Here is a 12,227-nt window from a genome sequence, read left to right on the forward strand (position 1 = left end):
GCTGAATAAAAAGGAGAAAGTGAGGAAAGCACAGACATTTGCTGCTCTGTTTATTGACTGTAGCATCAAGAAATCCTCCTCCTCAAGCACCTCCCAGGGATTTCTCTGCACTGACAGGTCAGACCCCCAAACTAGAAGCCACAGTAAACCCTCGGTCTTTAAGTTACTTTTGACAAGGTATTTTAATCATCGCAACAGAAAAAACAAAACTAAAAAACCAAGACAGGTAAGTTGAGCCAGGATCCCACTCTATAACTCAGGCTAGCCTAAAAGATGCTAGACAACTCAGACATGGCTTCAAACTTCAATCCTTCTGCCTCAGCCCTTTAAGTGCTTGGATAACAGGTGTGACTTACTTACATAGGTAATTTTTTTTGTTGCTGTTGTTTTGAAGTTTTTATTTAGGAAATGTTCAATGTAGCTCAAGTTGGCCTACAACTCACTATGAAGCCGCAGATACTCTGAACTCCAGATCCTCTTGCTTTTACCTCCCAAAATCTGGGATTACAAGGCAAGCACAACCATGCTAGGCTTATTGTTTATTTGACAAGGCAGGGAGGGGATCTCATACTGTAGCCCAGGCTGGCCACAAACACAAAGCAATCTGTCTGCTTTAGCCTCTTAATACTGGGATTTTGGGCATAAGCCATGTAGGAAATCAGATGCAATTAAAAACTATTTTTTCCAGTTCTAGCAATTAAGAACATTTACTATTCTCACAGAGGACCCACATGGTAACGCACAAACCAGTCACAATTCCAGTTCCAGGAGGTTCACTGCCTCTCTCTGACCTCCTATGACAATAAACACACACACTACACAGACACATATGCAAGCAAAACAGCCATATACATAAAATAACAGTATTTTTAAAGTCGCAGAAAATTCTAAAGTAAGTCTCCTGAGACTCAGAAAGTAAACAACTCAAAAATCTCAGGAAACTTGCCAGATGCATAAAGCCCCTCCTTCCTCAAGGTTATGTAATCGGCAAGGCCTGCTAATACAGAGAAGACTCTCACAACTGTCCAACTGCATTTAAGGTATATAGAGAACTCCAGGGTTCCAGCTTTTGGGAGGATCACATACAATGGGGTAGACTTTTGGTGATGAAGCTGGCTTTGAGTCTTCTATGCTCCTGTACATAACCCCTCACCCATAGTTCTATAAGTAACCCAATAAACTCATTGGTTCACCAAGTTAAACTTCAGTGATATCATTATTCTAGTGTTTCATCAGTTCTCTAGATAGTGTGAGTAGACATTTTCTCATGTCTCCCAGAAACATTATCACACTACAGATGGAAATAGTACTACGTGCCTATCATTCCAGCATTTGGGAAATGGAGGAAGAAGAATCAGAAATTCAGCAAATTTGAGGCCAATCTGGGCTACAATGAGATTCTCTCTCTCTCTCTCTCTCTCCATCTATCTATCTATCTATCTATCTATAATGAGAGAAAATAATTAGAAGAATATAAGCTCTGACACATTAAGATACAAAAGGAACCATTCCATTGCTGGGTAAATAAATGACAGACTATGTTCCCAGTTTATTCTAAGATCTTGGGCTAACTTTGTTACCTTCCCATGGAACTGGTAAGAACAGGATAGGAAGCAGCCAGGTGGTTTTAGAGCAGAGGGCTACTAAAGTTTCCCTTGACTAAAAGCACTGGCCTTGTGAGCAATTCTGTCCTTGCCTAATTCTAGAAATATTTAAGCCAAGATGTCTTTGGTTCTTCTCTGGCCAGAAGTAAAGATACCACAAGGGAAGTCTGTTCTCTGTTCATCTCTCTCCTTTACATGAGCACCTTTCTTAGAACTGTATATGAAGACATGACAAAAACTGTGAGTGACACCTGGACATTTCATGGTTGAGCCATCTCCCTTCCCATTCCTCACCACAGTTTCTGTTTTGGACAAAACCGCTCTATTGGAAGGTCAGTGGTATTCCACTTCTGAGATCCATTCTGCTCCACAGCAGCTCTGCCCACTTCCTCTCAAGCTCACACCTGTCAGTCTATACCAAAATATTTTTTTCTAAATCCATTCTTCTATTATCCATGAACTTCAACATAAGAGTCTGGGGGCTGTTGGGAGCTGACTCCTAGCAGAAAGCAGCTACTACCTTTGCAGCCATCTCAGGCCATATATTTGCAGGTTGATACTTTCTCCCCCTGATAAGAGACTTGTTTTTTCTAGCATGATATTTCTATAAACAGCCCACAACAGCTGAGCACACTCTGATAAACATCTTGTTTTTCTCAGACATACCCGGGACTTGTTGTTTAGTGTCCCAAGCTGCACTCCCCTGCTTGTGCTTATATATCTATAATTGCCTTTCAATAAACAAGACTTGATCAGACACCCTGTCTTGTCTCCATTCTTCGCATCTCTTGTCCCTCCATCCCCACTCTCATTGCAGACCCTGTTGACTGACCTGCGGGCTAGGTCAGGGGACCACTGACTATGTTTTGTGTGACTATGAGCTTCTGGAACCCTAACTTCCCACCTGGGGAAGAGGAAAAGTCTCTATCAAACTAAAAGACAACCCACTTTCTCCATGTTACAACCTGAGAGCAATGATTCAGCACAGATGAAAATGCTCAACTTCTCCATCCACTAAGGATGATAACAATAACCAGAGAGTTGTTGAGAGGTTTAAATGAGCTAATAGGTGCTAAATACCTAGAACTGTCCCTGGTACCCAGTAAGTTCTCTATAGCTGTTAATGTGCCTGAAAGCATGTGGTGGTTTGAATACGAATGGACCTATAAGGATCACTCATGTTTGCATGCACAGTCCCCAGTAGATAAAATGAAATCTCAGTTTTTGGAAACTAGATCTCCAAGGTAGAGGTGTTGGGAGATAACTTTTAGAGATGTTTGGGTCAAGGGGCACCACACCTATGAATAAATTAAGGCCTTTTTTTCACAAAGAGGTTTTTTAGCAAGAGAGTGGGATGTACAGTTATAAACAATAGCATCCAATTTCTCTCTTTCTCCCTTCCTCCTCTTTTCTGTATGCCTTTTTTCATGGAATAAGGCAAGAAAACCCTCAACTAGATGCAGCTGCTCTAGACTTTTAACTTCCTGACCTGTGAGAAATAAATCTCCTCTGGGTATGGCCATTCACACCTGTAATAACTCCCGCACTTGGGAGGCAGAAGTATGAAGAACACTGAGAATGTTGATGCCAGCCTGGGATACATACACAGTTCCAGACCAATCTGGGTTATATGAGAGCTTGTGCCAAAAACAAATGGTGGGGCATGGTGTTGCACTCCTGCATTTCATCACTTGGAAAGTAGAGGCAGGATCAGGAGCTCAAGGTCACAAGCATGGTGGCAGGAGACTCATCTGCTACACATGTCCAAGACCAGCCTAGGCTGTAAGAAAATCTACCCTCCTCTGACCCCCAAATAGCAGAGTGTTGCTGTTTATGTTGTAATTATAATACTACACCGAACAGCACACAAACACTAATTCTTTTATTTAACCACAAGATCAGGGGAGAGCAGTCCCCCACTACCACAAATTATGCAGTTGAGTTTCCCCGAATTTGGGGAAATCACAGGGGTCAGCACATCTGGAGTGCAATGGATAAGCCTCGCCCAGTCTCGCCCTGGGAAAACCACCTTCGCAATCATGGTATCTCCCCTGCAAGGTAAGTATGGGTTGGTCAGGCCACAGTATTACCTCACCCTGATCATCGACACACTGTCAGTTACAGTCAATTATACTACACATTCTTTTGGCCTTGTTTTCGAGACTACACAGTTTTTATCTTACACAGATTAGAGTACAAACTTCTAAATACTTGATGAAAATACTCCGTCCAAAAATTGCTCCCTCCCCCCCAAAATTAAAAAGAAAAAAAAACAGGGACCTGATTTTTGTCTAATTGGATATCCCTGCCCCTTTTAGTGATGTCTCATCCTTTCTCTTCCGGATGTATTAATTTTTAAACCACTCCTTGCTGCTATCACAACGCTAAGGCGATTTTACGTTTTTCCTTGAATCTTTTGCTATTAACAGAACTTTTAGCTTGGATCTGTCATGAGCCGTCCGGGGCCTACTCTGATTAAGGCAGCACAATAGGCTGTTTCAAGGCAATTGCTACTGCATTTAAGAGAATCGATTAAATTCCTCGCTTCTACTTCTCAAAATTGCAAAGGGAATTCGGTCAACAAGATTCTGGGAGGACTATGTATTTATTTGTAAAACGCTGTCTGGGTTTAAGTTGGCAGTCAGTGCCCTTAACCACTGAGCCATCTCTCCAGCCCAGAAAGAACTTCTTAATGACTTGGGATTGAAGGGGAATGAGAACTGACAAGAGAGTATAGCAGTGTTGCATTTGAAATCAATAATTGACTTTTAAAAGAAATATATGTAGAATAAATTAGGTAGCATTCCTTTTGTTTCTCTTTTGTGGAATAGTCCAAGGTGTATTGGTCTTAGCTCTTCTTTGAAGGTCTGGTAGAATTCTGCACTAATACTACCTAGTCCTTGCCTTCTCTTGGACAGGAGGTTTATAATGCCTGCTTTGATTTCTTTAGGGGTTGTACTACAGTTTAGATAATCTACCTGATATTGATTTAATTTGAGTTTATGGTAACTGTCTAGATAATTATCCTTTTCTCTCTCTCTCTCTCTCTCTCTCTCTCTCTCTCTCTCTCTCTTGGTTTTTCAAGACAGGGTTTCTCTGTGTAGTCCTGGCTGTCCTGGAACTCACTCTGTAGACCAGGCTGGCCTCGAACTCAGAAATCCACCTGCCTCTGCCTCCCAAGTGCTAGGATTAAAGGCGTGTGCCACCACCGCCCGGCTGATAATTATCCTTTTCTCTGGCTACATATTTCATCTAGATTTTCCAGTTTATAGAAAGAACTAATGATTTTTTAAAAATTTTCCTCAGTTTCTCTTGTTATGTCTCCCCTTTCACTTCTGATTTTGTTAATTTGGATACTGTGTCTGTGCCCTTTGGTTAGTCTGGCTAAGGGCTTTTCTATCTTGTTGATTTTTATCAAATAACCAACTCTTGATTTTGTTGAGTCTGTGCACTGTCCTCTTTGTTTCTAATTGGTTCATTTCTGTCCTGAGTTTGATTATTTCCTACTGTTTATGTCTCTTAGGTGTGTTTGCTTCTTTTTGTTCTAAAGCTTTCTGGTATGCTGTTAAGTTGCTTGTGTAGGATCTCTCTGGTATGTTTATGAGGGCACTTAGTGCTATGAATTTTTGTCTTACCACTGCTTTTACTGTGTCCCATAAGTTTGGGTATGCTGTGTCTTCATTCTCATTGAATTCTAGAGTATAGTTTTTTGTTTCTTTATTTCTGCCCTGAGCAAGTTATCATTGTGTAGAAAGTTGTTTAGTATATGGCTTTCTGATGTTTTTGTTATTACTGAAGTCTAGATTAGTCTGCAGTGATTTGATAGGGTGAATGAGAAAAATTTTGGTCTTCTTGTATCTGTTGAGACTTGATTTGTGACAGATTATATAGTCAATTTTGGAGAAGATACCATGAGGTGATGAGGAGAATATGTATATACATACACATATATGTATAATTGTATGTCTCCCTTTTCATTTCTGACTTTGGTAATTAGGATATTGTCTCTGTTCTTTCATTAGTTTGGTAAAAAGTTTATGTATCTTGTGGATTTTCTCTTTCCCTCTCTATCCATCTATCAATCTATCTATATCTATCTATCTCTATCTCTATATCTATGTATGTATTATTGTAGGGTAAAAAGTTCCATTTGATATATATATATATATATATATATATATATATATATATATATAAAGAGTTCCATTTTGAAGAATCAGAATAAGAACTTAAGGAGGTGAAGAGGATGGCAACCCCATAGGAAGGACAACAGTGTCAACTAACCTGGACACTTCAGGGCTTCCAGAGTCTAAGCCAAAAATCAAAGAGCAAACAGGGGATGATTCATGGCCCCGGGTATGTGTGCAGCAGAGAATTGCCTTGTCTGGCCACAATGGGAAAGGATGCACTTAACCCTATAGAAACTTGGTGCCACAGGTAAAAGGGAAGCTGGTGGAGGTGAGGCCCCAGTGGGTGGGCGGGTGGAAGAGAAACCTCTCATAGGCTGCAGGGAGGAAGATGGGGAGAAGACCTCAGGGAAGAGGGACCAGGAAAGGAGGGCAACTTTAGAATGTAAATAATTTTTTAAAATTTAATTAAAAAATGATAAAAGAACTATAATTGAAAAGAAATATACCTACATTGACTTTGAGTAAGTGTAGGCAGTCCTGGCAGAGAAAATGGCATTAATTTGACCTGGCTGCTATGTGCAATGTTAGCTTCTGTGATCTGTAACATGACACACACAGTTACAGCCAATGGCCTGAGTCTCAATCATCTGACCTGACTTAACAGAGAAAGTGCATTGGCCATGTCTCCACAGTTGGAAATTAAATACTTCTTGGATTATGCTAAAGTTACTAAATTATATACCTATCAATCTAGTTTGTCTTCATTCACCTGACATGAATAAATACATGATGGCAAATTAGAAAATTATTACCCTGTCACCATCTGGCCTTTTTTTTTGTAATGGTGACTCCAGGGTTAGTGATTGGAAGTGATGTTATTAAAACCATCATCTCAACAAAGTAACTTATTTAAAAAGTGCTTCATTTGCCTCCCTGTCCAACTTAAGGTGAAAAAAACAACCATGGCGTTAATAAAACATTGGGTTAAATGTAAGCTGAATACTTCACACAATCCATCATGGAGCCTATGATGGGTCCCACCATAAATTTTATTGTGTGGACACAAACTATTGTATATCAAGTACATTGACCTAAAATAGACCTTTTCACTTCCAGAATTTATAGCCACATTCCATTCCATGATGTTGGCACTTGATTATGTAATAAGGAGTAACATTTATCACCCTCTGGTTAATGAGTGTGAGCCCATTTATATTGCCAAAGAAGGTCCTGAATATTCCAATATAGCTGAAGTACAAGAAAAAGCCTTTGAAACCAACTGTGTGAAGATAATAGAGGTCCATGAAGTGGAAATGATAAAAATCACTTAAAGAAATTGAGGAAAGCACAAACAATTGGAGGAAATCAATAAATACCTCAAAGACAGCCAGGAAAACACAAACAAAAAAGTGGAGGAAATCAACAAATCTTATAAATAAAGCCAAGAAAAACAAACCAAGAGTAGATGGAAACAAAACTGTTTTTTTTTGTTTTGTTGAATACCTAAAAGTGGAAATAGAAACAATAACAAAAGTACAAACTGAGAGAATGATGGAAACAAAACTTTAGGACTGCAAAAAGAAACTATGGAGGCAAAATTCACAAACAGAATACAGAGATGGAAGACAAATCTCAAACATTGAAGATAAAATAGAAGGGATGGAAATATCACACAAAGAAAATATTAAATCTAAACCTTCCTGACATAAAATATCTAGAAAATCTAGGACATTATGAAAGGATAAAACATAAGGATACTAAAACTACAGGAAGAATATTAGATCAAATTCTCAGAAACTATTGATAACAAAATCTTAGAAGAAAAATTTCCTAACATAAGGGGGGAGGTACCTATCAAAGTAAAAGAATCATCAAAACACCAAACAGAATGGACCCTAAAATGAAGTCTCCTGTATAATAATCAGAACATCCAGTACAAAGAAAGAATACTAAAAGCTGCAAAGATCAAAAGCCAAGAAACCTATCAATGAGGATCTATTAAAACTGCAGATGACCTCTCACTTGAGTCTGTAAACATAAGAAGGTCTTGGACCTTCTGATTGAGCATTACCAAACTTATAGATCCTTTGATTAACATTTAAAAAAATTGTATAAAAGCAAAAGGAAAGGGGGGGCATGGGACAGGGGTCTTCTAGGGAGGGGAAATGGGGAAAGGGGATGGCATCTTAAATGTAAATAAAATACTAAATAAAATTTTAAAAAATTAAAAGAAAAAAAAAAGGTCTTGGACATATATGCTGCAGAAACTACAGATGCCCAAATTATTATATGTAGAAAAAAGCTGGCCAGGCAGTGGTGGTGCACACCTTTAGTCCCAGCACTTGGTAGGCAGAGGCAGGCAGATTTCTGAGTTTGAAGCCAGCCTGGTCTACAGAGTGAGTTCCAGGACAGCCAGGGCTACACAAAGAAACCCTGTCTCAAAAAACTGAAAGAAAAAAAAAAAAACCAAAAGAGCTTAATTGCTATTAATGGAAAAAAAATCAGATAGTCTAAGCTAAAGTCAAATTTACATACTATCTATCTACACATCCAAACTTACACAAAGTTATATACAAAGAATCCAACCAAAGGAAGTTAAGAATACACAGAAAAACACAGGTAGTAAATAATCTTTTATTATCTGCAAAAGAAAGGAAAGCACACAGATACCCCAACACCAGCACCAGCACCAGCACCAGCAGCAGCAGCAACAACAACAAAATACAAGGAGTTAACAATCACTGTTCACTGACTCTCCCAGTATCAAAGACCACAGTTCACCAATAAAAAGACAAAGTCTAACAGAATAGATGCTAATAAATATCTAACTTCAATTGCATAGAAGAAATATAGCTCAACATCAAGAATAAGCATGAATTCAAGTTAAATGGATGTAAAAAGATATTCCAAGCAGATGGACCAAAGGAGCAAGCTGGTGTAGTCATTTTAAAATATAGCAAAATAAATTTTAAACAAAATTAATCAAAAGAATTGGAGAAAAACACTACAAATTTCTTAAAGGAAAAACAATCACCAAAAATGACATTTCAAGTTTTAACATCTATGCCTTAAACACGTGGTCACCAATCTTCATAAAAGATAGTGTTTTAAAGCTAAAATCACATAACACCCATACACTTATATTCCAAGATTTCAATACCCCATTCTCACCAGTGTACAAATTCTCCATACCAATAAAAAAACAGAAATTTCAGCTACCTGACAACATGAACATGAGTCCAGCTGATACTTAGAAAACATTCTACTGAAATATAGGAGAATATGCCTTCTGCTCAGCACCTCATGAAACTTACTTATAAACTGAACACATATTCAGACACACTGCCAACCTCAATACATAGAAGAATATTGAAATAACTTGATGTATCTTATCAGACCACCACGGATTACAGCTGGATATCAACAAACCAGAAAGAACACAAAGCTTAAAAACTCAAGGAAGCTGAACATCTCACTATGAATGAAAAATAGCTTAAGACAAACATAGAAGAAGACATTAGAGACTTTCTAGAATTCAACAAATGAATATGCAACATGCACAATTTTACAGAATACAAAAAACATGAAACTGGTTCTAAGATGAAGGGTCATAGCACAAAATGCCTACATGAAAAATTTGGAGAGCTCTCATACTTGCAATTCAACAGCACTCTTTAAATTCTAGAACAGAAACAAGTGAGCACTGAAAAAAAAAAGGATTATATATCAGTAAATTATCAAGTTGGGGGCTGAAATCAAAAAATAGAAAGAGAAGAATGCAAAGAATTAATGAAACATGGAGTTGCTCCTTTGAACCTTTTATTAGATAAGATAGTCAAACCCTTATTAAAAGATGGAAAACATCCAAATTAATGAAATAAAAAATGAAAATGGGGACAAAATAACATACAATGAAGAAATCTAAAGAATGGTAATGACATAGTTTTAAAAAGCCTCAACTCCATCTAACTGGAATTACTAAAATTAATGGAAAATTTGCTCAATAGGTTTCTCTTACCAAAGTTAAATCAAACTAAGGGAAACAACTCAAACTGCCTAAACATCTAGAAAAAGAGAAGTGATTACCAAAAGGAGCCCAGGGCCATGAGTTTTAGGGTAGAATCCTACCAGACTTCCAAAGAGGAGTTCATGAGAATACTCCTCAAAGTATTCAACAATATAGAAAAAGAAGAAACTTTAGCCAATTTGTTTCATGAACCCATAGTTACCCAAATATCCAATCAATATAAAGACTCAGTAACAAATGAGAATTATAGACTAATTTTTTCTTAAAACCAAATATTTAAAAATATTTAATAAAAGAGTAAAAATACAATAAAATAGAAACCATGTCAAAAGACCATTCACCATGATCACTGAGGTAGGCTTCCTTCAAGAGATGCAGGGATGTTTCAACATAATGTGATTAAAGTATAAGAAAAAAAGTTGTAATCTCTTAGATGATGAAAATTTTCCTGACAATATTTATTTATTTATTTATTCATTGTTTTTTTTCTTCTTTGAGACAGGGTTTCTCTGTGTAGCCCTGGCTGTCCTGGAACTCACTCTGTAGACCAGGCTGGCCTCGAACTCAGAAATCCACCTGCCTCTGCCTCACAAGTGCTGGGATTAAAGGCATGTGCCACCACTGCCTATCAACAATGACATGTCATAACAGGCAACCTTTCAACCCTTCAGCTGGGATTCCTGAGGGTTTCTCTGACAATATTTAATCCAACTACATGATAGAGTTCTTAGAGTGATTAAGGATGCAAGAAACATACGTAAACAGAATAATGTCACTTTACTGCAAACCTATAGCTGACATTAAATTATGGAGAGAAATTCTAATTAATTCCACTAATTCACAAAGAAGAGAAGGTGATCCATTCTCTCCATATCTATTCAAAATACTATCTAAAATTTTAATGTTAACTAGTCCTATATTGAAATTATAATTTAATATTAACTAGTCCTTTACTGCAATTTACAATTTAATGTTAACTAGTCCTATATTGCAATTTACAATTTAATACTAACTAGCCCTGTATGGCAATTTACAGTTTAATGTTAACTAGTCCTATATTCCAAGTCCTATATTGCAATTTACAATTTAATGTTAAATAAGTTAACATTAAATTGTAAATTTAAGGAGGAAGTAAATTTATTTTTATCTGCAGATAATATGATAGTAAGCACAAGTGAACTAAAACTTCCCAATTCCCAGAGCTGGTAAATACTTTCAGCAAAGTTGTTGGATACAAGATTAACTAAAAAAGAAAAAGAAAAACCAGTGGCCTTTGTATGTACAAATGAGTTTACCAGTGCAAATGAAATAGAGAGACATCGGGAAGTTTGAAGTGATGGTTGACGCTTGTCACATTTTTTTTCTACATGATGATGAACCTTGAGTAACTCAATGTGTGTTGGGTAAGATCATACGAATTATTTCTAGTCACAGATTACTTTTGATATTATTGAAGGTGCTCAAAGACTATTGTAATATACAAAGTCTTTAATAGATTGGTTACTTACTAAAGAGTTTATTCTTCTATAAAGATATCAGAACATACAAGACTTTAACACATTGACTACATTTATGTGGTATCTCTGCATTATGACTTTTTCTCATGGTTTCTAGGATGACTGCTACATGCAAAGGCTTTACAACATTGCTTATTCATAGCATTTTTCTCCAGGATGTGTTCTTCTATGTTCATAGATGACTGTGTTGTGAAAACATTTTATCTCATTGATTACATTTGTAAGATATGTCTTCAATATGTGTTCTGCTATGTATTCAAGTATGTCTATAATATACAAATGTTGGGAAGAAGCAAAAGAAACTTGCCCTAAGGACTGCCTTTTTGTTACCAATGTCCATTTAATCATAAATTCAAACTAAGTTTTAGGTCATAGGGGACCTGTGTACTTGACAATATCTGACCAGCTTTCATCACTCATGTTTTGTTACCTAAAACATAACAACTGTTTCTAACCATAATTTCCTGTTATTCATGTTTTATTCCTCAAAATATAATGCATGTTCCGAACCACAAAGGAACAAATGGCTGTGATAGTGTAGACCATACAGCCTACATTCTGTATCATTTGATATAGAGTAAAACAAAAAAAACCAAACGTGATTGGGAGAAAAATGTAGCTGTAACTTGGCACAGGACTTTGTGGTTTTGACTTTTGGAAGCTATATAACTTTCTGGTTCACGGTCAGGGTGAGGCGGGAGTATTGCAGCTAAGCTTCTGAGTATAATTTTGTGGCCCTGATTTATCAGTAGTGACTTAATTACACTAAATTCTTATCATTTGCCTTGTACTGTGTTTGAGTTGTGTTGAATTTCAGTGGAACCCATGATGTTGTTTTCTTTTTGTTTTTGTTTTTCATTTTTCAAGACAGGGTTTCTCTGTGTAGCCCTGACTGTCCTGGAACTCACTCTGTAGACCAGGCTGGCCTTTAACTCAGAAATCCCCCTGC

The 12,227-nt window shown here is 37.2% G+C and overlaps 1 non-coding gene across 1 annotated transcript; it reads right to left on the reverse strand.

Moving 5' to 3' along the window:
- Positions 1–3,503: 3,503 nt before the first annotated feature.
- On the reverse strand, positions 3,504–3,670 carry LOC143437426 (U1 spliceosomal RNA). Its single transcript, XR_013106909.1, has one exon. It is a non-coding gene; the product is annotated as a U1 spliceosomal RNA (small nuclear RNA).
- Positions 3,671–12,227: the final 8,557 nt, after the last annotated feature.

The sequence above is a fragment of the Arvicanthis niloticus genome, chromosome Y (genome assembly GCF_011762505.2).
Source record: "Arvicanthis niloticus isolate mArvNil1 chromosome Y, mArvNil1.pat.X, whole genome shotgun sequence".
Classification (NCBI taxonomy): Eukaryota; Metazoa; Chordata; class Mammalia; order Rodentia; family Muridae; genus Arvicanthis; species Arvicanthis niloticus.